Raw genomic sequence first — 17,701 nt, 5'->3', positions numbered from 1 at the left:
GAAGTTGATTCCACAGCTTCCATCTTCACTTCCTTCTCCTTTTCCAGTTCAGCCACTAGTGCAATGGATCCTCCTTTCTTCTTTCCTCTCTCCATTCTTTCATCCCGCTCTATCTCAAGCTCATAGGTCTTCAGAATGCCATACAGTCTCTCCAAAGTAAACTCCTTATAATCTTGTGAGTTTCTCAATGAGACTGTCATTGGTTTCCATTCCTTTGGAAGAGATTTGAGAAATTTCAGATTGGAGTCTTTAGTCTGATAGACTCTTCCATGCAATTTAAGAGCATTTAGTAGCTTTTGGAATCTACTAAAAATGTCAGTGAGTGACTCACTTTCTTCATTGTGAAAATGCTCATATTACTGAATCAGGAGCTGCATTTTATTTTCTCTTACTTGCTCAGTACCATCACAGATTATCTGTATTGTGTCCCAAACTTCCTTGGCAGTCTTACAGTTGATGATGTTATCAAACATGTCTGCATCAACACCATTGAACAGAATGTTCATGGCCTCTTTCCTGACTTGTTCAATATTAGGATCAGACCATTCATGCCTTGGCTTTGGAACAGATGGTTCATTTCCTGTTGCAGCTCTCATTGGAACATGAGGGCCTCTTTCTATGCAGTCCACATAGGCCTCATCTTGAGAAAGCATATGAAGATGCATCTTTACCTTCCAATGATGGTAATTATCTTTATCAAGAAAAGGAATCTTGACTCCAACATCTTTTTGTTCCTCTTGCTGAATTGTTTTGATCTTTAAACTCTTTGTAGATTAAGAGCTTGCTCTGATACCTATTGTTAGTCCCTTAACAATCTAGAAAGAATTACAGAAGGGGGGTTGAATAGAATTCTTGAATCTTTTTCTTGAAATAAAAATGTTCAACTCGATTATGGATATATTTTTTTTGATTAGCACAATGCGGAATGTAAACTTGAATGAATCAAAACATAAGTACTTAAAAACAGGAGTCTTTAAAAACTTTCTGGTGGATTTAAACAATTGCACCAGAGATATATATAATATATCGAGAGGACTCTGTGTGCAGAAATGCTCACAGCTGCTTACAAAATAAAACTGCTGAGAATACAGGAAATGCTAAAGATTGTGCTTACAAAGATTTCTCTATTTTTATGTTTCTCAGTTATCTCAGTTGTTTTTCTATTTGCTACTCTCTTGGTTTATATATATTACCAAGATTACAAAGTCAAAAGAACTGAACAAATATAAAATCTAACAGTCTTGATCTTTGCTGCTTTTCATCCTCTATTACCCAGTTAATGGGCTTCCACAGTGTGTTTCTATCCAACTCGACGGCTGTGTGTCAGCTTTCACTGTTCAACTGATGTTTGAATCTTGATATGATCATCCGTCGACTTTCAGATCATCCGTCGATGACTTAATTGATCATCCGTCGACTGCTATGTTAAACATCCGTTGATAGTCATTTAATCATCCGTCGAAGCTTTGTTAATCATCCGTCGGTAGCTATTTTGGCACTTGACTTCATTTCACTTATACAGAATTACAAGACATTGCTTATGTACAGTTAGTCAACCTATTCTGCATATCTAGTTAAAGTCAACATGACTTATATGCTACTACAGATTCTATACAAAGGTGCATACATCACTGTGCTACAAACTTATTATTACATAAGCTACTCACTCGATGGATAATAAGTTAATCATCCGTCGGGACTATAATGAGTTATCCGTCGGGACTAAAACTCTTATGCGTCGAGTGCTACATAATTTCACTAAGTAAAATCTACTTAGATATTTTGTTTAAGTGATCATCAAGTACACAACATATTCACAATATATAGGTGTATATATATATATATCGGGACTTAATGAAGTATCTCATAACTTCATTATTTATAATGATATTTCAAAGATTGAATCTATTCAAGTCTTTTTTTGTAGTCTCATCTATGTGATGAACTTTTGAAACTGATTATACCTTGAACGGTGGTAGTTCAAGTAGTATTCGGAAAAGATATAAGTATACTGAAGTATCTTGTAACTTCATCTTTTCAACTTATATCTGGTTAATGATTATCTTATGCATGACAAAGATTTTCACAAAAACGTTGAGACAAGGTTAGATATATGAGATCACCTTGCAACGATATTTTTATACAGTTATAAACTGGAACTCTGTGTATATTATGCATGGAAGAGGACTTCCAAGATTTCGAAAAGTATAAATACATATATACTGAATATTTTGCGACTTGGTCGCGATAAGATATCAAACTTGGTTCATTCCTTTTTGACCAAGACTTTCATGAGTACTATGAGGATGCTCACATATTGTAAATCATTATACATATTATTTTGGTGGGCTTGTTGCTCACCCTTGCTTTCTTCTTTCATCACACAACAACAGATAGACAAGATGAACAGGACCAAGCTCCCAATTCGTGAGCGGATAGGAAATGTTCCGCAGTTTCCTGTGGGCGTTGATGCCGTTGTAGCTGAGGTAGGAACTTCCAATAGGCTAGGCTTTCAACTATTGATGTACCAGACTTATGTATACTTATGAATTGTAATAATGGCAAAAAATATGTAAATTTATTCAGAAACCCTTTTAAGGTGTAATGGTTTATAATTGTGGAATAAAATGACTTGTGTTATTTTTGGTATTCATCTCTGAAACAATAACTTGTAGTGTGTGTGTGTATATTGTGGGGTCACAGTACGCAGTAGTTGGTTGATTATTAAGATTAAGTATTATTAAGGGAAATGGAACTCGTGACAACCCGGATCCCGACCCCGGATTTGGGGATGTTACATGGCGTATGCGTCAAGACAGTTAAAACCACATAAATTGAAGTACCCGACGCATGAATTGGAACTAGCCGCCATAGTGTTCGCACTTAAGATTTGGAGACATTACCTTTACGAGGAAAGTGTGAAATCTACACGGATCACAAGAGTTTAAAGTACATTTTCACTCAGAAGGAACTCAATATGAGGCAAAGGAGATGGTTGGAATTGATTAAGGACTATGATTGCTCGATAAATTATCATCCTGGAAAGGCGAACGTTGTAGCCGATGCTTTGAGTAGGAAGGAAAGATTGAATATGATAACAACACCAAAAGAATTGTCTGAAGAGATTAAGAGATTTGGATTGGAACTTTGTGATTGTGGAATAGTTGAAGAAGTTTGTCGTGCAATGACTTTTCAGCCAGCACTAGTGGAAAAGATAAGGAAATGTCAGGAAGAAGTAATGGAGAAAGAGAAGAATCAGCTAACTAGAGAAGAGATTGGTACTCAAAAGGATGAGCAAGGTATACTAAGGTTTTCCTCAAGAATTTGGATTCCTCATGTACCTGAATTGAAGAATGAGATTTTGCAAGAAGCCCACAATTCAAGATTTTCAATCCATCCGGGAAGTACCAAGATGTATCGGGACTTGAAGCAGAACTTCTGGTGGCCAAATATGAAGCAAGAGGTGGCAGAATGGGTTGCGAAGTGTTATACTTGTCAGAAAGTGAAGGCAGAACATCAACAACCAAGTGGATTAATTCAGCCCATAAAGATTCCAGAATAGAAATGGGAAAATATTGCTATGGACTTTATAGTGGGACTACCACGAACGAAATCTGGACATGACGCTATATGGGTTATAGTCAATCGCCTTACGAAGTCGGCGTATTTCCTTCCAATTAATGAGAAGTCGTCATTGGACAGATTGGTTCATCTGTATATGCGTGAAATTGTACTAAGACATGGAGTACCCGTATCGATAGTTTCAGACAGAGATCCCCGATTTAACTCGAGATTCTGGAAGCAATTTCAAGAGAGTCTTGGCACGAAGTTGAACATGAGTACGGTGTATCACCTGCAGACTGATGGTCAGAGTGAAAGGATAATTCGAACAATCGAAGACATGTTACACAGTTGTGCAATCGATTTTGCAGGAAGTTGGGACGACCACTTGCCATTAGTAAAATTCTCCTATAATAACAGCTATCACTCCAGTATTGGCATGCCACCATACGAAGCTTTATACGGACGGAAATGTAGATCACCGACAAGTTGGGATGAAGTAGGAGAAGGAAATATTCTAGGCTCAGAATTGGTACAACAGTTGCATGAGACAGTCAAGTTAATTCAGAAAAGGTTGCTTGCTGCTCAAGATAGACAGAGAAAGTATACAGATCCAGCGCGTAAGGATGTTAGATTTCAAGTAGGCGAAGCCGTTTTGCTGAAGGTGTCACCAAGGAAAGGGTTGTCTAGATTTGGAAAGAAAGGGAAGTTAGCACCTAGATATATAGGTCCTTTTGAAATTTTGAGTCAAGTGGGGAAGGTGGCCTACGAGTTAGCCTTACCACCTCATTATCAGCAAGTGCATAATGTGTTCCATGTGTCATTGCTTAAGAAGTACAATCCTGATGTCAACCATGTGATAGAATATGAACCTGTAGAAATTCAGGCAGACCTGTCATTTATGGAGCAACCTGTCAAATTTCTCGACTGGCAAGTAAAGAGTCTTAGGAATAAGTCGGTAAAGTTAGTGAAAGTACTTTGGAGGAACCCCAAGGTCGAAGAATCAATTTGGGAGTTAGAGTCTGATATGCGTTCCCGGTATCCTCATCTGTTCTCTTAGATTCTGGGGACAGAATCCCTTAAGGGGGAGAGGATGTTACGACCGAAATTTTGTGTAATATTATTTGTGAACTTTGTATAATATTAGAGCCGAATGTAAATATACTTAATGATTCTACGTTGTGTGAATGAAAATTTCTGCATTATAAATTGCTTTATGTAGGATGTAATTTTTCAAAGCAAAAGTTTATTTATTTCCCTTATTTTTGATTTATAAGAAATATCCTAAACCTTGGAAAAATTTTCTTTTAAAAGTTATTTCATTCACAAATTTCAAAAGTGATACTATAAAATTTCTAAAAATCCAAGTTATTTTATTGTATAAATTTTATAATTTTTGAACATGTATTTTATTTTATAAAAATAAATCTTTAAAACTTTAATTGTTATAATAAGCAAATTACATGGAAACCCTTGCATGAAATCACTCTTCCATTCTATTAAAGGGCAAAGGAGACCTTTCCAACCCCACTAACTCACTTGTTGTTAACCAAATTACCACATTAACCTTGCATGCAAAATGGCCTAACTTTAGCTAGAGGGTATTCTTGTACATTCTCATTTCCAGTCATTTCTTTTAGTCAATCAAAGGAATAAAACCAAAAACAAAATGTGAGAAATCATTTCACTCACTCCACACTCTAACTCACCTCTCTTTTTCTCTCCTCCCCCTCCCTCTCCTTGCTCTCGGCCGAGAACCCCCTCCCCCACTCCCTTCTATTTTTCCATCCCATTTCTCATCTTCCCTAGTGTAATTCTTCCACCTACATTTATTTTATATACTTCCAAAGAGTTTTGTGACTTGGGAGATGAAGTTTCATGGTTGCATGTGTAGCTTTTGTGTGATCTCCAAAGAGAAACTCTTGATTCTTGTGAATTCAAGAGCTCTCTATGAGATACATTTTATATATGTTTTAAGTAAGTGTTTTATGGAGAAACCATGCTTTAAAAACCTTTGCATGCTACTGAAATTTCACTATATAATCATGTTTATCCATGCATGCTAGTTTTAAGATGTTAATATGATGATCAACCATGTTGTGTATGCTACTCTTCTCGAAATCATATTTTCATGTTTAAAAATCTATAAATTTGAATTATTTGTGCTTGAAATAGATTGTCCATGATATATTTCTTAATAATAGTTAAGAGAGGATATATTTCATGATTATTAAGGTTGAGTAATAGGTACAAGTCAAATTTACAAGAATTTAAACTCTATATTTTAGCCGAAATCTTGTTAAGTGTTTTCCATGAGTTGCATGTTATATTTTTATTTGCATGTTGGTGTTCTAGGGCATGGATGATCTCCACTCCTGTTGAGGCACTATTTTAGGATGTTGATGCACTAGGTTTGCTTTGGTAAAGGTTGGATGTTTGGTTAATAAATGGGAGTCAAGGTGGAAAGGGATTAGTTATTGTTTGCATTTTTCCAGATTTGATGCACTAGTTTATGGGGAAGTTTTGAATGAGCATTTATTGTGCACTTTGAGGCCCAAGATACCAGAAGCTAGCACTAGGAGTATATAATAGGTTTTAGGTATTTGTTGGAGGTTTGTAAGACGTTTGGTTAGGTGCACGAGTGGAATTACAAAATCTGTCCAGCAGGGGACATTTTTGTTACAACTTAGAAATAGGAAGTTTTGACCATGTCATAGGTAGGCCCTCATTAGGCCCTATTGGGCCTTAGTTAGAGGGAGTGTCAGAGGAGTTTTTTCAGCCATAGTTCATAGAATTTGAGTTAGAATAATGTATCACAAGTTAGTTCAAGTCAGGACCTTTTCTGCCCAGAAAAACAGGGGAACCATGGACTTTAAGCTTAGGCCTAAGGAGGCCCAAGCTAGGCCCTTGAGCCACATCAAGTTTGTGAGTTGCCTTATGATCAGAAGAGTCTATTGTAGAAGTTTTGGAGGTAAACTTGTAGTGTAAGAGTGTCTAATGCACTCAAGAAACCATAGATGTCATTCTGAAATTTTCCTTAGTAAGCACCTTTACTTACCACATAGTTTTAGAGCATTTATGAGTGAGGACTAGGTTGACCACTACAGTTGCAAGATAGCATAAAGCCAGTAGAGTGAAAGGCCCAAGTGAGGGTCAATAGGTTTTGGATAGTTTAGTAAAGGCACATCGAGTTAGGAGGCCAAAATTTGGAGATTTTGTCTAGTTTAGCGATCAAGTGACTTAGGTTGTGGAGCGAGATCATCCAAGCCTAGTGTTGCAATATGGTGTGTGTGTGATATTGTTTGGTATTTAAAATATGATATGTAGTATATGTGGCTTTGTCTAGTATTATATTTATAAGGTGATTATAAATTACGTGCATATAGGCCTAAGTGCCATTTGTGTTTAATTTCGGGTTGTAAGTAGGTTGCGTTCGTGAGAATATATTATAATGAGGTTATTATTAATTGTGTAGGATCTCGAGACGAGGGTAAACTTGCCATAAAGGTCGAGTAAAGCTTCCAGTTGCTCCTACTTTCCAGTCCAGTCCAGTCCAACCTTCTCAAGGTAAGTGATTCAACCTACTTTTTAGTTTACACTGCGAATGTGGGATAACTAGTTCCTATTCATATGATGCAAGTATTCTGATTTATCTTGTTATACCTGAACCAAGTGATTTTCAAATCTATCTTCGTATTATATAGAAATGCCATGAACCCTCAAGTATTTATTGCAAGTAGATCAAAAGTCATACCATGCTAGTATACCAAAGTAATGGTGATGCCATGATAAAATAAAGATTTGTTATCATACTTTATTGATCCTTTTGATTAACATGCTATTTATTTCTGAGAAATCTTGATATTGCACCCTGATGCTTTGATTCAACTCTTGTAAGAACCTCGATAGAAACTTTATCTTGATACCTAAAAGCCAGTTATTCTTTAAAGTCGTTCATGATTGTTTGATAAACCTATCCTTAACCTAAAGCTTGATACCCTGATATACCTTGAATTGATGATCACTTCCCTTATATTTTAACATCTATATCATACCTGGAACTGGTAATTCTTATCTTCTTGATATTTTAATATCCATACCTTATTTAAAACTACTGCTTAAAACCTAGTTTGGCAATACTCTTTCATATTATCCAATAACCCTACTAAATCTCCTTGTCAAAGTCCTTGTAAATAGAAACCTTTCAATTACCCTGATAGAGTAAAGTCTAGTGGATCATGGCACTGAGATTTAGTGAACATAATTCCAGTGTTTCAAGTCAATCTACAATCCCTTGATAAAGATATTTACTGTTTAAGAAACTTTATTATCAATTGGCATCAGTTTTTGAAATGATTAAAATTTGGATTTTCAGTCCCAAAGGGGGGTAAATATTTTCTTTAAATAGTGGATCTGAATTGAGACGCAAGTCCTTTCCACACTGATATTGTAGGCTTAAAAGTTACCCAGGGATCCCATTAATATTTTAGAACCCAGCGAGGTCCGGGATTACTTCGCGGCTGATCACCGGCTGTAATCTGTAGCGTTATAAAATGGTTTTTGATTAAGATATGATTTTGAATTTTTTTTTTGATACAAGCAAATGATGCCATCAACCAAAAGTTCATCTCTTGTTATTATTAGTTATATCTTCATATTGTCATTCTTTAATATATATCTCGATTTATGTTTTTATCGTATTGTTTAGCAATTGTTGAGCATTTAGCTCACTACTTGCTTTAACCCTGATATTACAGCTAGCAGGTATGGTTAGATTCAAGCAGACAACACGTAAGACTTGTGATGCCGATGCGTATGTCCGAGCTCAGGTAGAATAAGAGATAGTTTTGTGTGAGGACTCAATATTAAAACCAGTTGTAATATTTAGTAGTTGTAAGATCTTGGATTCAGTTGTATTTACTTTCTTTTAAATATTGTAATAGTTATATATTATGATTTGTTAAGTTGGGGGGTGTGACAGTTTCTTCTAATTAAAACTCAATCACATATCAGGACAAAGATGATGCCTCTTCATCTAGAGCTAATCTACCATAATAGAGAAAATGGACTAGAGATCACCCTTTTGAGCTCATTATTGCTGATGCATCTTCTAGAGTTCAAACAAGGAAAGCAACTCAAGAAGAATATCTGTATAGCAACTTTCTCTCAAAGGAAGAACCAAAGAAGGTAGAAGAAGCTCTGTTGGATCTTGATTGGGTTCCAACTACGCAGGAGGAGCTAAACATATTTGAAAAGAACAAGGTATGGAAGTTGGTACCCAAGCCTTAATGAAAGAATACAATTGACACCAAGTGGGTATTCAGAAACAAGATGGATAAAAATGGCATTGTTGTCAGGAACAAAGCTAGAAGAGCTACTGTCAACAAAAAGGAATAGATTTTGATGAAACTTTTGCTTCTGTTGCAAGACTTGAAGCCATCAGAATTTTCTTAGCCTATGCAGCGCATGCCAATTTCAAAGTCTATCAAATGGATGTCAAAAGTGCCTTTATGAACGGAGATTTAGAGGAGGAAGTCTATGTCAGTCAACCTCCTAGTTTTGAAGATCCAAATTTTTTAGAATATGTCTACTATCTTTTGAAAGCACTTTATGGACTGAAGTAAGCACTTAGAGCCTGGTATGATACTTTGTCAAAGTTTCTCTTAGAAAATCACTTCACAAGAGGTACCGTTGATAAAACTTTATTCTTTAAAAATGTTAATGGCTCTAGTATACTTGTTCAAATTTATGTAGATGATATTATATTTGGCTCTACAGATGAAAAACTTTGCAAAAGGTTTGCCAAATTGATGCAAAGTAAGTATGAAATGAGCATGATGGGAGAACTAACTTACTTTCTTGGTTTACAAGTTAAGCAAGTTAGTGATGGAATATTCATTAGTCAAACCAAATATATTTATGATCCTTTAAAGAAGTTTGATCTAATGGATTGCACATCTGCAAAAACTCCCATGGCCACTGCAACTAAACTTGAATTAAACACTACTGAAAAGTCTGTGGATATTTCAAGCTATAGAGGCATGATTGGCTCACTTTTGTACTTAACAACTAGTAGGCCAGATATAATGTTTGCTACTTGTCATTGTGCTAGATTTTAGGCTGATCCTAGAGAGTCTCATTTAATAGCTATAAAGAGAATTTTCAGATATCTCAAGGGAACACCAAAACTTGGCATTTGGCACCCAAGAGATTCTGGTTTTGATCTAACTAGTTATTCAGATGCAGACTATGCAGGGTGCAAGATTGATAGAAAAAGCACTACAGGGAACCTGTCAATTTTTAGGAAACAAGCTAGTATCCTGGTTCAGTAAAAAAACAAAATTCAGTCTCCACTTCTGCAGCTGAAGCTGAATATATTGCTACTGGCAGTTGCTGTGCACATATTTTATGGATGAAAAACCAATTGTTGGACTATGGTCTGCAAGTGGACAGAATTCCTATTTTCTGTGATAACACAAGTGCAATTGCCGTCACTGAAAATCTAGTACAACATTCAAGAACAAAGCACATAGATATCAAGTACCACTTCATTAGGGAACATGTGATGAATGGTACTGTAGAACTTCACTTTGTTCCAAGTGAGAAGCAGCTTGCAGATATCTTTACCAAGCCACTTGATGAATCCACCTTTACTAGGTTGGTAAGTGAGTTAGGTATGCCTAATTATTCTTAAATTGTTTCTGATAATTTTACAAGTTGTAATATATCCAGAAATTTAATTGATTTTTCTGTTTTGGATGAAAATTTGGCTAAGTCAAATTTTACATCTCGACAGATGTTCCTTATCCATCGAATTTGATCATCCGTCGAAATAGAAGAGCCTGGTAAAAATCAATTACTTTTCTGGATTATTTTTTACCCGACGGATAATTGCTTTATTCTCATTCGTCGAATTGTCTACATCTTAGCCGTTAAAGTTCTGAACATTATCCATCAGATACTTACAGTCTATAAGTATATCACGACGGATAATTGACAGAATTCTGACAGTTTATTTTATTTTTAAACGGCTATTTTGGGCAATTCTCATTGGGTCTTTCATTTTTACCTTTAATTTTTATCCCTTTTTATTTGAGAATACATAAAAGCCTTACTTCAAGTTTATTTTAGCTTTTATCTTTCTCTATTGCAATTAACCGCTCTCTTCTTTCTCAAAGCAAAATTCTCTTTCTCTCTGCAAATTTCCTTGCTTTAACAATGGCACCAGTAGTCAAGATCATGTCTCAGTCAGGATTCATCTATGAGAAAAACAATTTCGTAGCTCTTGTGAACAAAGAAATTCCAGCCTCTGAGGATTATCACAAAATGATGCATTTTGTGAAGGGATGCAAGCTTAGTTATGCCATGCTGGAATCACGCACAATCTACTGTGTAGTTATGGAGGAGATGTGGACTACTGCTGTCTATCAGGCAACTGACAAAACCATAACTCTCACCATTAAAGGTAAGGAATTTTACATTAACAGTGACACTATTCAAGCATGCTTTAAAATTTCTGATAACGCTACTACTAAACCACACACATATACTGATTTAGTTAACTTGATTAATACTATTGGCTATGCCCTTCCCACTACTAAGTTAAGTGAGATAAAGAGGCTAGGTCTTAGAAAAGAGTGGAGTTTTCTGTGTGATGTAGTTACCAAAGTGTTTTCTGGTAAAGTAAGCGACTTTGATTCTGTCAATACTGCCATGATTAACATGCTCTACATGCTAGTTACTGATAATTACTACAACTTTAATGATGTTGTCATGTTTGAGTTAGGCTATAAGTTAGGGGAGATTAAGAAAAGACCTAGAAGTGTCTATTATGATAGATTCTTTATGATTATTGCTAATCATCTTTGTGAGAATCTTAAGATTGAGAACCCAACCAACAAACTGGATTATTGGGTTCAAGAAAGGAGAATTATTGCATATTTGAACAGAGCTAATCACCATAAGGAGGTGCCTCTGGTTTACTTGCCTATCATGGAGGATCCACAGGTAAGTGAGTTAAATACTACTGTCCCTACTCCTTCTACCTCTCATATTTCTTTTCCATTGACTGTGGCTATGGCATCTGTGCCAATGACCCAACAGATGCCTACCCAAGCCACAAAATCCAAACCTTCAAAATCCAAGTCAAAAAAACCACACTCTGGTGTCTCTCAAAAGATTCCAGTTTCAAAATCCACCAAAACCAAAGAGGGGAGTGTGAAGGTGGGTAAGATTGGCGAGGGACAGGGTAAAAATCAAAGAAACCCTAAGAATAAGGATGGAGAGGTGAGTGTACCCAAACCTAGCCACACCACAATTTCCCAACAAACTTTGGTGCTTAATAAGGAAATTAGCACATCTCTAGTTTCATCCTCCCAAAAGGATGCTACTATTGAACAAGCTCCCAACCAGGAGCACAGACCAAAAGGGTTAGGGACACAGATTCACCCTAAACTTATACAAGAAGGAAGAAATCTAGAAAAGTTGGGGATGCACAGGGATTACACACAGTGCAAACTGAAGCTAAAGACTCAGTCACTACATCATCTCAAATTCAATTTGATGCGGCTCCCATAAATGTGGAGTCACAGCCAAAATCTTTGACTATAGAAGCACCAAATACATAAAACTCTCTCACCAATTCTCTGTATCTGGATATGATTCACACATCAATCCCTGATTCTCCTTCTTTAACTGTGTTGGAGAAGCCAAAATTCAGTGCAAGTGAGCATCATCTTTTAGATGATTTGTTGGCTCACTTGCTAATTCTTTCAGGAACTGTTGAGACTTCTGTGCCTAAATTATCATCAATCTGCATAGAGTCCACGATAGTTTCAACTCTAAACTCTATCATTTCCTCTATTCCGGTGGATTTTGTTCATCCGTCGGCCAGTGATTGTATCCTGATGGATGTGCCTAGGAGCAGTCATCCGTCGGCTATCCTAACTACTACCCCGATGGATGTTCCTCATCCGTTAGTACTCACTACACAAGCTGATTTCTCAACAATTGTTACAAGTGTAGATGAGTTAGTAGTTGTACAATTACTCCTAGGATTGAGGGAAAGAAGTGAACAGAGTGAGAGGCTGAGTTGCTCTCAGGAAAAAGGAGAGGAAATGAGAGAACAAATGCAGGCTATTTCTTCCAGCCTGGCAAAAGTGAGTGAGGGAGTTCCACCTAGTAGGTGAAGGTGAGGGTGTGAGGGTGATGAGCCAAAGGGAGCCCTTGATGCAAGAAAATAGAGAAAATGAGAGAAATGCAAGTACTGAAATTTGGGAAGAGCCCATTGTAAGTGAGTTAATGGATGTCAATGAGGCTGAAAAGAAACAACTAATTCAACAAGAATATCAAGCTATCTTAGATTCTGTCTCTTATGAAGCTGAGGCATTTACTCACCATGTCTCAGCTTATCAAGTTCTAGCTGAACAGGACAATATGGCTGCTGAAAGAATGCTAAATTTGGTGCATACAACAGCTTTCATGCAAAGCGGCAAATATGCTATCTCAGCCATGCCACCCAAAACTGGTGATGATGTGGATTATGGAACTGGTGGTTCTGAAGATCTTTTTGGGGATCAAGATGGTGATGAAGAAGAGTTTATGGATATAGGGGGAGAAGCAGGCCCTAGCTCCAGTTTAAACACTCCATCTTGGGTGTTTTCCAAGGTATGTGATGAGAAGCACTTCAAGTATACCCTCTTCCACATCATTCAACAAACACAGACAGCTCTTCAAGCCACCACCAAGAAGCTACTTCAAGCACATCTCAATTCTCTGTATCTGCACCAAATTCAATCTCTTCAACATAATCTGGATGTCACTACAATTAAAACAGAGATTGATCAAGTCAAGAAGGATGTCTCTGAGAGATTGGATGCCAAGTTTCCAAACACAACCATACTTGACATACAGAGACAACTCAGGAAAAATACTGATCTTACCATGAAGGTAGACTCCCTGGATAGAAGACTAAAAGCAGTGGAAGCTTCTCTCACTGCAATTCACTTACATCAAGCTCAATAAACTAAGTTGCTTCAAAATCTAGTGGCTGCACAGACTTCTACCTCTACTCAACTTGATGCTAAAAAAGGGGGAGAAAAACTCAATTGATCAAGTTAGCCAAGAGGAGCCAACAAGTGAGGGGGAGAATGTGCTAAAAATACAAGTCAGTCAAGTAATTGTTCCAAAAATTACTTTTCCTAAGCCACCAGTATTGGACAACATTAATCTGATCCAGATAGCAGCTGCTAAGTTGAATTCAAAGTCAAATTTCATAAAGCTTGATGTTGCAGCAGCTAAAAAGGAATTAGTTGATAAATGGAAGAAGATTGATGAAGCAATTCAGAAGAAATTTGGTCCCATTCAGAAACCTAACAAGATCTTTCATCACTTCTCTCAAGTCAAACAAATTTCTGTGAATGAATTGAGTCTAGATAACTTGGAAAAGGGCCAACCTTCATGCATAAAATTTCCAAAAGACAACATGATTTTGAAGCCCAAAAGAAATTATCCAAAGTCATATGACAAAAATCCCTTGGATCTTATGTTTGAGACTCCAAAGCCAGATGAAAAAGAAGCTGTTGGCCAGGTCCATTGCATTCTTCAAAGATCCAACTGACTCAGTATAAAAGAAAAGAATTGCCAAAATCTACAGGAACGAGAAAGAAATCTATGTGGTGGCTGGACAGCCTCAGTTTGCAGAAGCAAAAAAGGAAGAAAAACAAAGAATCAAGCAAGAAAAGAAGTAAGCTGCTTTAGAGGCTAAGAAGCTCAAATAGAAGAAAGAGCAAGCTACTATAGTAGCCAAGCTTCAAGCTTTGGAAACTGCAACTGAGATTATTGAGGAACAACCAGTAGTAGCTGAAGATCAGGATCTAGAAATTGCACAAGGAACCTCAACAAAAAAGGAAATTTAGATACAAGCTCCATTCCAAAAGAAGATTGGATTTCAATGATGATGAGATGAAAGATTACATTCCCAACTAGTCTACATCTACAACTCAAACATCCAAGCCCTCAGTGGTGTGCATGAGGAATTTAAGGTGGATCCTACAAAGAATTTTCATGGTGAGCCCATAGTTCCCAAGGATGAGCCAATATACTGGGAAAGTTTGTCTATTCCTGAGCTTAATCTACCAATCTTCAACAAGCTAAAGAAGACAAAGATAAGAGCAATCAAGAAGGTCAAGCCTGTGAAACTTAAAACCAAAACCTTAACCAAAGCCTAATCAACTGTCAACAAGGGAGATCTTCTATACATATATGATATCAAGTAATTTTCAGAAATCAATCTCTACATGGACGAACTAGAAGAAGTGAAAGAAATTGATGCTCACAGGAATCTTCCTGAAAGACTGGTGTTCAAATACAAGGGTGTGAAAGAGTTCACATGGCCCCTTCACAGAATCTTTCAAGAAAGTTGTTCTGTTTTGATAAAGATCTTCTCATCCTTCAAGAAAAATTTTGGATTCAATGTGACAGCCAAGAAATTGGTTCTAAAAAAGATAGAAGAGCTCAGGATCAGTAAAGCCTCAAATGCACTTCCAAGAACTCTATCCATTCCCTTCACAGGAAATACAATGCACTTAAGGCCTTACTGGCTGATGGAATTCATGAATGACAAAGGTGTTAGAAGATTCTTCATATTAGAGGACCAATTGAGCATCTCAAACAATGAGACTCTATTATATATGCAAGAAAAGTTGGATCTATCAAATGCTGAAGAATTTAGATTTCACAAACAACTCCAAAATTAAATAAAAGTAAACAACTGAAATCTTGGGAAGAAATCAAGACAATCAAGGAAATAGAAATCATCTGCTCAGACTAGAGGAGCACCTTGATAATGATTGTGAGAACTCTTTGTACACTTTACTTTGTTCAATTTTCAAATAAACTGTAGCACTTACTAGTTTTATCTACCTTTATTAATCTGTTCATTTCGGGTGTTTTGTTATCATCAAGTTTCTCTTAATTTATGGTTACAATTTCAGTAGACATAAATTGGGGGAGATTGTTAGGAATATGTTGTGAACTTGATGATAAGTTGAACAAAACACCTTAGTAGATTTAACTTAGTGTTTTTGTAGCTCTCGGCGGATGTACTAATATAGTTCCGACGGGTGAACTTTATAGTCCCGACGGATGACATCTTAACATCCATCAAGAGTGTGGCTTATGTAACAATAAATATTGTTGCACATTTCTGCAAAAAAACAATGTTTTAGTTGAGTAGATTCTGTAGGATTCTTTAAGTCATGTTGACTACTAAATTGATATGCAGAATAGGTTGGCCAATTGTAAATATAAGATGTCTTATAATTCTGCATAAGTGAAATAGAATCAAGTAACAGAAAGACTCCCGACGGATGATCTACAAAGGCTCCCGAGAGATAATCAACAAGGCTCCCAACGTATGATCAGCATAGTCCCAACGGATAATAATATTCAAAATAGCAATTGACAGTGACAACATAGTCACATGCGTCGGGTGTTTGCAAATAGAATGTGGCAGCCTAATTGCAGGATTTAGAGAACAAAAAGCATTACCATTTCCATGCAATTATGAAGATATTCAAAGATGCTTGATAGAGTAATGTAGCAGCATGAAGTTAGGCTAGATTTAGTTTGTCTTATTGTCTTGTCTTACGATCATGTAACTTGGTAATATAAAAACAAAGTGTAGCAAGTAGAACAATAACTGAGTAAGCATAATTTTCAGAGAGATAGAAAAAGCTGTATCTGTTAAGAATCTCTTTGAAATTCTTTAAGTTCTCTTGTAAGCAGCTGTGTGCTATTCAAGCATCACAGAGTTCTCAACTTTATATATATCTCTGGTGGATAAGTTCAAATCCACCAGAAAGTTTTAAAACTTTGTATTTTATTACTTTGTGTTTTGATTTCTATTTTACTCTCATTCCGCACTTTTTGCAAAATCAAACATAATTATATATATTAAGTAAGAACATTCTTAAAATCAGAAAAAGTAGTCAGAATTACATTCAACCCCCCCTTCTGTAATTCTTGTTGAATTTTTTGGGATTAACACATACTAATGATAATATTGCAGACCAGCTGACTAAGGTTTTGTCGCAGCAGAAGCACGATGGTCATACTAGTTTCATGAGTATTGGATACATTGGTTATTGAATCTAGTGCAAGTAGGAGATTATTAGTGTTTGTGCCCTAGTGACAACACTTTAATATTTTAGTTTAAGACATTTGGATTATTAATGTTTATGTTCTATCGATTATTCCCTTTATAATTTATTATGTCTTAATTTACTGCGATAAAAATGTTAGATTAATAAATGTCCTTGGAATATGATATGCATTCTATGTCTCTAAGTACGTGACTTAGAAATGAGATTATGAGAATAGTATCAATATTTCTAAAGGTCTCTAGTCGAGTATTATCATTAGGGACAATAATAATGCATTAAGATTGGTGGATTTTTTGACTGATGATCACATCTCATTGATCATAGGTATAGTGATACTAAAGTAAAAAATACAGGCACATGTAAACGTACATGGTGCTTGATAGACCCAATTGAGAATCTACATGTCCGTTGAGTCATTAGTAGTTCTCACTGTGATAATGATGTAATGGTCCTCATACTGGATATATTATATTTCTATACGGGAATTAATATACTTTGATTACATTGACCGGGTAATGATAAAAGTGTTTTTCGAGTATATTATGAATTATATGAAAAATATGAATGATCTAGAAAGGATTTAATCCTTCTAATTTTAGGAGTGATATTATTGGCCTCTTGTGTGAGTTAGACTATGAAATGCGTGATCACGCTCAAATGTTGATTTGATACGATAGTCTACTCATTGATCAAGAATACCTGGATTAAATTTTGATGAGGATGACATATTAACATGCCTCTAGGTTAACCTATAATATATGGTTAAAGAGATTATATTACATTGTATATTATTCATGAAAAGTTTAATCGATTATCGATTTAATTATTATTACTTATGTAGCAATATTGTATTACTAAATTCCACTCATTGTTTACGATTTTAAATTAGATTTAAATTTTTTTAACAATGTAATAATAACTTATAGGGTCAGAAAAAAAAATTCTTGAAGGATTATTTAATTTAAATTTAAATTTAA

Source organism: Apium graveolens, chromosome 5 (genome assembly GCF_009905375.1).
Source record: "Apium graveolens cultivar Ventura chromosome 5, ASM990537v1, whole genome shotgun sequence".
Taxonomy (NCBI): Eukaryota; Viridiplantae; Streptophyta; class Magnoliopsida; order Apiales; family Apiaceae; genus Apium; species Apium graveolens.
The sequence above is the reverse complement of the archived record's forward strand: the minus strand, read 5'-3'. Positions refer to the sequence as shown.